Raw genomic sequence first — 8,287 nt, forward strand, 5'->3', positions numbered from 1 at the left:
CAGGTTTAATACCAAAATGCCTTTATATAGCAAAACAAGAATGCTTCGTTCTGGTCTATGGTCACAATTTAGTTTCTAATCACTTTTATCATTTGTGGTACTTAGGGGTTCAAATATCAGCTGTGATAGATTAATAATGTCTATTTGTTCTGTATATCCACCATTTGGCTGTAAAAATGACCCAGAATCGAGCAACACACTTAAAATGAAAACATTTCTCACTGGCTTTCTCAACGAATGGCATCACACGGCCTGTCAAAATCTCTGGTGGCAAAAGAACATGTGTGGAAGGTTACACAGAATAAGCAAATGATTACAAAACACGTATAATAAAAGTAGTATAATAAAAACTAAAAGAAACGCATTACATAGATGAATTCTAGAAAATAGATGCTCGATAATACACAAAATAGTCATTTTCACATGGAAGCATAGCAATTACACGGACTACTGACAGATAGGCAGTAATGAGATGTGTCACATTGTTTTGGTCCTTGCAAGGTTAAACTGGACGGGCGACTTAGAAGATGAAAGGTCTCGTCCTGTATCTCCGTTATTTTCGTTGGCACCGTTTTGCCATTGTAAAGGAGTGGCGTAGTCTTGTCAAGGTAAACACTCAAAATTTTTTTTTTTTACTGTACCCAGATGACATTAAAACAGAAAGGTTTCCTCTTTTCTAGTTACTAGATAATGATTTCAATGGACTTTAAATGACGGGTCTAATCAGAAAAAAAATTCCTTAAACCCAAATCTATTCGACAAACATTCAAGTTTCCCTGATAACAAAGGCCTATATCAAAATTACTGACATTGTTCATAGGGGACAAACTACCAACACATGCACATTAAAAAAACCAACGAAATGTACCTAATTCCTATCAAAACTCTTAGTTATGGTGACACGGAACTTTTGTGAATAAAACGAAAGACAGGTTCATTCGTGCCTTTGCTAGCACACCCAAACAAATGAAATAGGGCATTTAAAGTTTCCCCCTCTCCCATTCCAATGACAAACCATTGTTTTAAACCCGGGGACAGGAAAAAACTTTACACATTTTCTCCGATCATGTCAAAGTACATAAATTTCACGAATTAATCAACCTTTATATAACCCCCCACTTTATTAAAACGACGAAAACCCACTCACCTCCGCCGTAGACAGCAGACGCTCAGATAAACAAGGGAAATTGTGTGGGTCGCCTGGCGGTGGCTTGGGGCTCGGCTCAAGCTCGGTTGTTTGGGGTGTGCGGCCGCCGGGGTGCGATCTTGCAATGGTCGGTCTTAGGTTTTTAGCATTTACGTGACGTTATTTTGCAGGTGATAATCAAGGTTGTTATATAAGTTTATTTATTACAGAAAGTTAGGTTTTAAATTCTATAACAGTGTTTTATGACTGTGCATCACGAGTATCGATTTTCTCTCACTTAGAATGTCAGCAAGCAATAATCTACCCACACTTACAAGAATAGACAGAATGCCAAATCATTCAACTTCCCAAAATTTCAGAATGGTTTGTAAAGTCTAAAATAAACCTCGCTCCCCGGAATGCACAAGATGCACACCCCGTCCTCCTCTTCGTAAACAAAAGTAGAAAGAGAAAGACGGAGGCCTCCAATTTTCTTCATTCATGGGATTTTACGCCTTTATGGAGATTATAAGTGAGTACTTTCTACAGTTTTGCCTTGTCAATTAGAGGCAAGCGAAGCGCTTTAAAGTGAAATTTAGCGAGAATAGCTGAAAAGTCATTGAAAGTAATGTTTGGGAGGAATTGACATACGGTTTTCATATTTATTAGGAAAGTGGTAAGCGTTTGTTTTTCTCACCGATCGTCCGCAGTGTATCAGGAAATGTTATCGCGAACAGTGAGACGTAAGATAGTAAAAAGTAACAGGAGATTAAGCGTGAAACGGGTGAAAGAACAAATTGGTTTTGTTCTGTGTGCTGACGCTTTGGTAACCGTTTAATTACCATCGATGGATGTAAGTAGGATCTAATAGAGCAAGTAGCATTCAACTTATTATGGGTAGGTTATAGAGACAAGAAAATATAAAAAAATTGTCACCAATAAGCTTGAGTCTAAATCTGTCATATAGTTTCATTTAGAAGGTTGTCTGATGTTTCACCCCATTGGTTCATTTCCCGGAATAGTGATGCATAAATGTGATTGCGATATTTTGGTATCAATGGATTCCTCTCACCCTATATTACAGATTTATGTAGGAATTATGATTATTAAACCCCCACATTTTGGGCCACGTAGGCAAGGAGGGCCGGGAAAGGCCACTGAAGCAATTGTCTTTGGGTAAATGTGAAGAATATACACAAGATTCAGTCATTCTATGTCTTATACAGGGGACACTGCAACCCAAACCCCTGCCCAAAAAAAAACAAAGAATCCTCCACATATACCATGGCAGGTAGAGCGCATCGACCGACATGCAGAACACCTAATGCTGAGTCTGTTCGATGCTTTATCAGCCGATGAACACATGGAGGATTCTTTGTTTTCCTGGGTGGGGGGTTGGGAGCAGCAGCCCCAGGTTGGGGTTGCTGGAGCTGAGCCCCCTGCACAGACATATAGTGATGATTTCTATGTATATTATTCATATTTTACCCTTCAATACCCCAGTACCTTTATACCCTCCGTTGCTATTATGGACCAGAATGTGGAGGCGTTCATGAATTTGGATAGGAGAGGAGGTTAGGGGAATCCAATGATATCAAAGATTGTGTGATAGGGTTATGTGATGCTATTCCAGAAAAAACACCCGATTTCTGGGTGAAGAAAACTTTTTTTTTGAAAGCTTGTCATAATTTGAAATGAATTCTAGCACTCATATGTTTACAAACAATAGCAAAATCTACGATATCGGTCAAGATATCGGAAGGGCATTGATAAAGTATCAGGGAAATTGTGGGGTAAAAAGTGAAACTATCAAAGTATGACTTATAATATTGTAAGTTAATGTGAGTTATTATTCATGGTAAATAGGGGGGCTTTGCCCCTAAAACCCCCTTTCAGGAGGGCTACGGCTTCCCCCAACCCACCCCTTTCCTGGTCTGCAAAAAATATTCACTATTACGTTCTTGCAGGATAGAGCCCATTCAAATATTGCTTTGGTGACACATTGAGGGTAAATACCCCTAACCCCACCTAATCTACAAATTTTTACCTTATGTTCTGGCCGGATAGAATCCAGGGCAAATATCTAGAATTTGCACCGATAATATTACATTGACCAATAAATCCACAGGGGCCAGGCCTGTGAGTTGTCAAATTTGTGTTGTTGCGTTGGAGGTATTGCAATACTATTCCCACGGCTTTTTTGGTTATTACGGGGAATTGCCACCACTACCACCACACTTGTTTTGGTATTGCAATGATATTTGCATATATTAAAGAAACCAAAAAAAAAAAATAAAAAAAAATAAAAAACGCACAACAAGCACCTTATACACGTTCAATTCAACTGACTTCTCTTGGGTAAGTTTCTATTGTATGTGATTAGCTATGAACAAATCTTATTGGCTCGAATAGACTGGTTAACTAGTGCCTGTTTCACAATCATGGCAAGTGCAATTCCCATTGAGTTCATTGATTTCCCTTGATATGTCAGTCACTACAATTCTGTCATATTGTTTCATTGCTTCCTACTGTGCACAATTTTTCTCACTGCAAAGAAGAGTAGTACAGGGAGGCCTGAATTTGAGATAGGCATCATTGACCAATGATACCCAAATTTGTTTAGTGGGTTTGATTTGGTTGACAGAAGTAAGATGATGTGATTTTATATTTCCTTATCATGTGCAAGTGGCAGGCCCTGATGAGTGGACGTCTTGACATAGTCGCGACAAAAGTAAACTTTACCTTACTTACTGATTCAACTTACTTCGATAGGAAATAACATGTACTGAATTTGAGCTAAGACCACCAGGTATCTATAAAGTAATTCCTGTGGGTTAATTTACAGTATGGCTGTACTAAGCTTAGGGTGAATTGAAAATAGTAAAGACTGCTCACAGCCAAAATCACTTTAAATTCTTCCCGAGTTTCAGCTTCAATTTGCCATACACACTGTAGCGAACATCATGGGCCAGGGGGTATTTGAGGAGCAGAGCCCTGTAATAACCCTCCCATTTGGCAGTGCCTGAAGGGACATACCCAGTCATGGCAGCTTAACTAAGGAATTGTGTGATTATGGAGTTGAATATAATGGAATTACCAACTGCAATGAAGAGGGACCACATTTAGGGAATAACAATAATATGATCCAAAGGAGAAACGTATATATATCAACTAGACATTTTATGGCTTTCAATTACCTTACTGTTAGATGAAGTGTGGATGACTGGAAGTTATCAGTTTGTAAACTAATCATATGGATATGTTATTCATTTTGGTTTTATACACTAACATGATAGACAAGAAACTGATATAACCATTGTTTTGCAATCTAGCATCATCATAGCTGCCATCAAAAAATGTAAAATTTACTGAAGATATCAAAAGCATGTTATTAAAACTTATATGTATGAAAAAATCATTTTCTATTCATCTACCAAAATTTCCTGGCATTTTACAATTGTTAGACAATTTAGAAAACAAAATTGCACATCCCAACTTACTATGGACTAGCTTAACCCATTGGATCTGGATGCTTCACTACTGTCACGTGGCCCAAAATACGGGTATTACTCTGAGGAGTGTAATGGCTAAGTATCTGAGTAGTGTTATGCTAGGTCAAGCAGGTTGTTGGTAGGAGAATAGGGATGCCACCTGATGGGTTCATGTGTTGTTATGTGCATGTGTGACTAGGAATCATTAATTATCTATTTCTACATATCTGCAGTGACAGTCATTATGTGGCATTGTCTTTGTTAAAACAATGGCTTCAGTATGACAATAATAATGCCATGTCCCTGTGTAACTTAGTTTTTAAAAGATTTCATTTCAATAGATGGCTGATGTGTTAAAGCACTTTTATTGACACTGATGTTTTATTGTTTGTTTAACAATGAATTATCCATCTAGCTAGACTGTATAAGTTTTTTTTTATTATTACTACATCCATATGTTTTAAATATTTACTATTTTAAATAGGTACTCAATGTCATTACCTTTTTTAAATGGGTATAATGTAATTATTTCATATGTTAATAGCAACATTATTTTTATTAGTTAACCCATTGGCTGATGGATTTAATACTGTCCATTATAGTTTCTTGTGAATTTTGTTTCATTGCCCGATGGCTCCACAAAGGTGATGCAGCCATCAAGGGCAATTAGTAGACCCTACATTTTCTTGATTTCCCCTAATAACTATTAATGTTGACTACTGTTGTTATTATATTGACAATATGGTATTATAATGTTGACTGAAATACGAATAACAAAGATATAGGTATAGTCTAAATTGTAAAAAAATCTTTCCAAAAATTAAGGAAAAGGGTAAACAGGAGGAGAAGGTGGACTAATAATTGACTCATTGGGCTTAAGGGGACGTGTAAACATAATTAATAAATTTACAATTTACAGTAGGACAAGGTATGTATTTTCTCATTAGTGCGCCAATGGGTTAATCATCTGAAGTAGGAATGGCACAACTACACATTAGCTAGCTTTAGATAGCTTAAACAGTATCAGCAATACACATTTGCAAATCTTCAGTTTGCAGGAGTTTATAAAGTCAACCCACATGGAAAATGAGGTCGAACTCTGGGTTGCATGTGTTCATTGTTTTTGATGTCATGAGTAATGTCTGAAACTTACTTATTCTACAGTATATTTGCACATAACCCATGTTTAAAATATGGGCATGTCCATATGATGTTAATAAAAAAACAAAGATATATAAGAAGTAAATGATCAATAAATTTTTATTTTCAAGTTCTAAAATAAAAGTTGACTAGTATTTATAGTTGTTGTGAAATCTTCCCAGGTTTATAGATAGTATTTACATATCTATATTTCATGTCAGAGTTTTTATTTTGATGTAAAGCAACATTCATTTTTCTGAGAAAATAACTTGTATTTAGATTTTGTTTGATGTTTTTATAAGTGATTTTCAGTCTTATTTATATCTCATGTTTGCCTATGTTTACATTCATATAACAAGAAAAACTAAGCCTACCTACGTTTTGCCCAAGCTTGGTGAATGATGCCGTCCCCCAACGAGAAAGAGTCCCCTCTCAAAACTAGCAATGGAGTCGGGAAACATCCACACTAATTCCCAAGAATGTTCTCCCCCGGGAACCCCACCCCCGGAGAGACCTCCAAGTGTGGGGTCACAGGTTCCCCGGTGTCTGATGACACGGGCCCCATCTGCCTGGGCCATATCACAGACAAGTGTGTGGCCGACTCCTGCCTCCACAGTTTCTGCCGGATGTGTCTCAAAGAGTGGGCTAAGCAGAAGGCTGTGTGTCCCCTGTGCAAGTGGCATTCACTAAAATCATGCATGATATAAAATCAGAGACAGAGTACAAGGAATGGAAGGTCCCACGGCCCGATCCTGTTGCAGATAGGAGTGCTGGCATCCCAAATATCCAAGAATATCTGGATGCCGAAAGGCGAAGATTCTTTGGCTACCGCACAACCAATTTTCCTGGAGCGGCTACAATCCGTCGTTTTCATCCTGGGCGAATAGTCATTCCAGATGCTCTCCCTTCTGGCCTCGTGAGCGCAGGCCTACAAGGTACAATCTGAGAGGATCATCCATGTTCCGCCTAAGTGTCTACCTCAATAATGTCTGGTTCAGCCAATTGCAGACATAACAGGTCGCTATCGGCAGACCTCTCCTGAGCTTTACCGAGAGCAGCCAGCCCTGACTCACCGTTTGGTACCATGGATCAACAGGGAACTGGCAGCTCTGCTGCCTTCCTCAAGAATAGGCGCTGTCCTAGCAGAGGTCATGGAGCTTATTGAAAGGCATCCCATCAATTCTCGTGCATTTAAAAGAGCGTTGCAGGTCCACTTAGGAAGAAGAACAAATCACTTTATCCATGAATTTTACCACTTTGCACGTTCACCATATGAACATGGTAGGCCATGACAATGCATCACACTATTTACCCCGTTATGGGTTCAATGATGATGAAAGCAGTAGCAGCAACATCAGTTCAGATGACAGCGATGCAGTAGTAGTAAGTGGACCCAACAGGTAATCCAATTAATGCTAGCTCAGCAGAGACTCTAATCAAGGACCTTCTGCTTCAGGAAATGTAATAAGGGAAGAAACTCTAACACAGGAAGGATCTGTAGTAATCAGCAGTGAAGATAGTACTAGTAGTGACTCAGAGGATGATACAAGAACAGCATCATCTGCTCTGAATTCAAGTACACACAACCCAGAGCCTCCAGGGAGCAGAGTGACCGATGTTAGCCGTCTACTTGGCAGAGCCAGGGAATTCCTTTCCACCATAAATGAGGGAGCATCAACCTCAAGATCAGAAGGACCAACAAGTAGCAGCACCCAAAGTATAAGTAAGAATCTGAAGAAGGAAGCCTCTGACAGTGACGACTCAGATGCATGCATCATCCTTGACGAAATTCCTCCCAAGAAGGACAGAACTCCAGAGGTAATTAATCTTGATTCAGAAGACGACGATGAACCATCTACTTCAAGGAAGGAGAGTCATTGGAAGAAGAAATTGAGTGAAGAATTCAAGTCATCCCACAGAAAACGATCAGGTAAAAAGAAGCCACATCTCAAAAGAGATAACTTTTCTCTCCTCCCAGGTGAAACAGAAAATGCTGGGCCATCGAGTAGCAAGTCAGCAAAACAGGATCACAGTTACTGCACTGAAGACAGTTTTCATAACTGTGAACCATCTAGTTCTAATTCAAGGCCCAGATGTGCTAGCTCATCGAGTAACAGGATCAAAGGAAGTGCCAAAAGGTGTGATAATGGCCAAAACTCCAGAGGGAGAAATCACATACACTTAAACAATGTGACACTTATATATTCTGATGACGAAGAAAATTTAGTCAGGACACACAGGCCAAAGTACAAAAGCAAACACAGAGAAAAATATAAACAAAAAAGCAATCACCATGAAAGATCTTCAAGTTACAATTCTGAAGCCAACTTTTACAGGTCTGGCACTCCTTCCAGAGAAAGAATTCCAGCACTAAAACGTGTGAAAAAGGACCACAGATCCAAGGTCAAGGGTTCCTCTAGATCAACCTTGGGAACAGCGGACTCACACAATTCCCCACACAGCAACTACAGGATCAGCAGTTCCTCAAGTCCATCAGATTCCAGAGAAAGGTCGGATTGCACTTGGTCTC

At 39.0% G+C, this 8,287-nt stretch overlaps 1 pseudogene; it reads left to right on the top strand.

The window, feature by feature from the left end:
- Window positions 1-6,155: 6,155 nt before the first annotated feature.
- LOC119571881 overlaps window positions 6,156-8,287 on the top strand; it is a 3,048-nt pseudogene continuing 916 nt past the window's right edge.

The sequence above is a fragment of the Penaeus monodon genome, unplaced genomic scaffold (genome assembly GCF_015228065.2).
Source record: "Penaeus monodon isolate SGIC_2016 unplaced genomic scaffold, NSTDA_Pmon_1 PmonScaffold_847, whole genome shotgun sequence".
Classification (NCBI taxonomy): Eukaryota; Metazoa; Arthropoda; class Malacostraca; order Decapoda; family Penaeidae; genus Penaeus; species Penaeus monodon.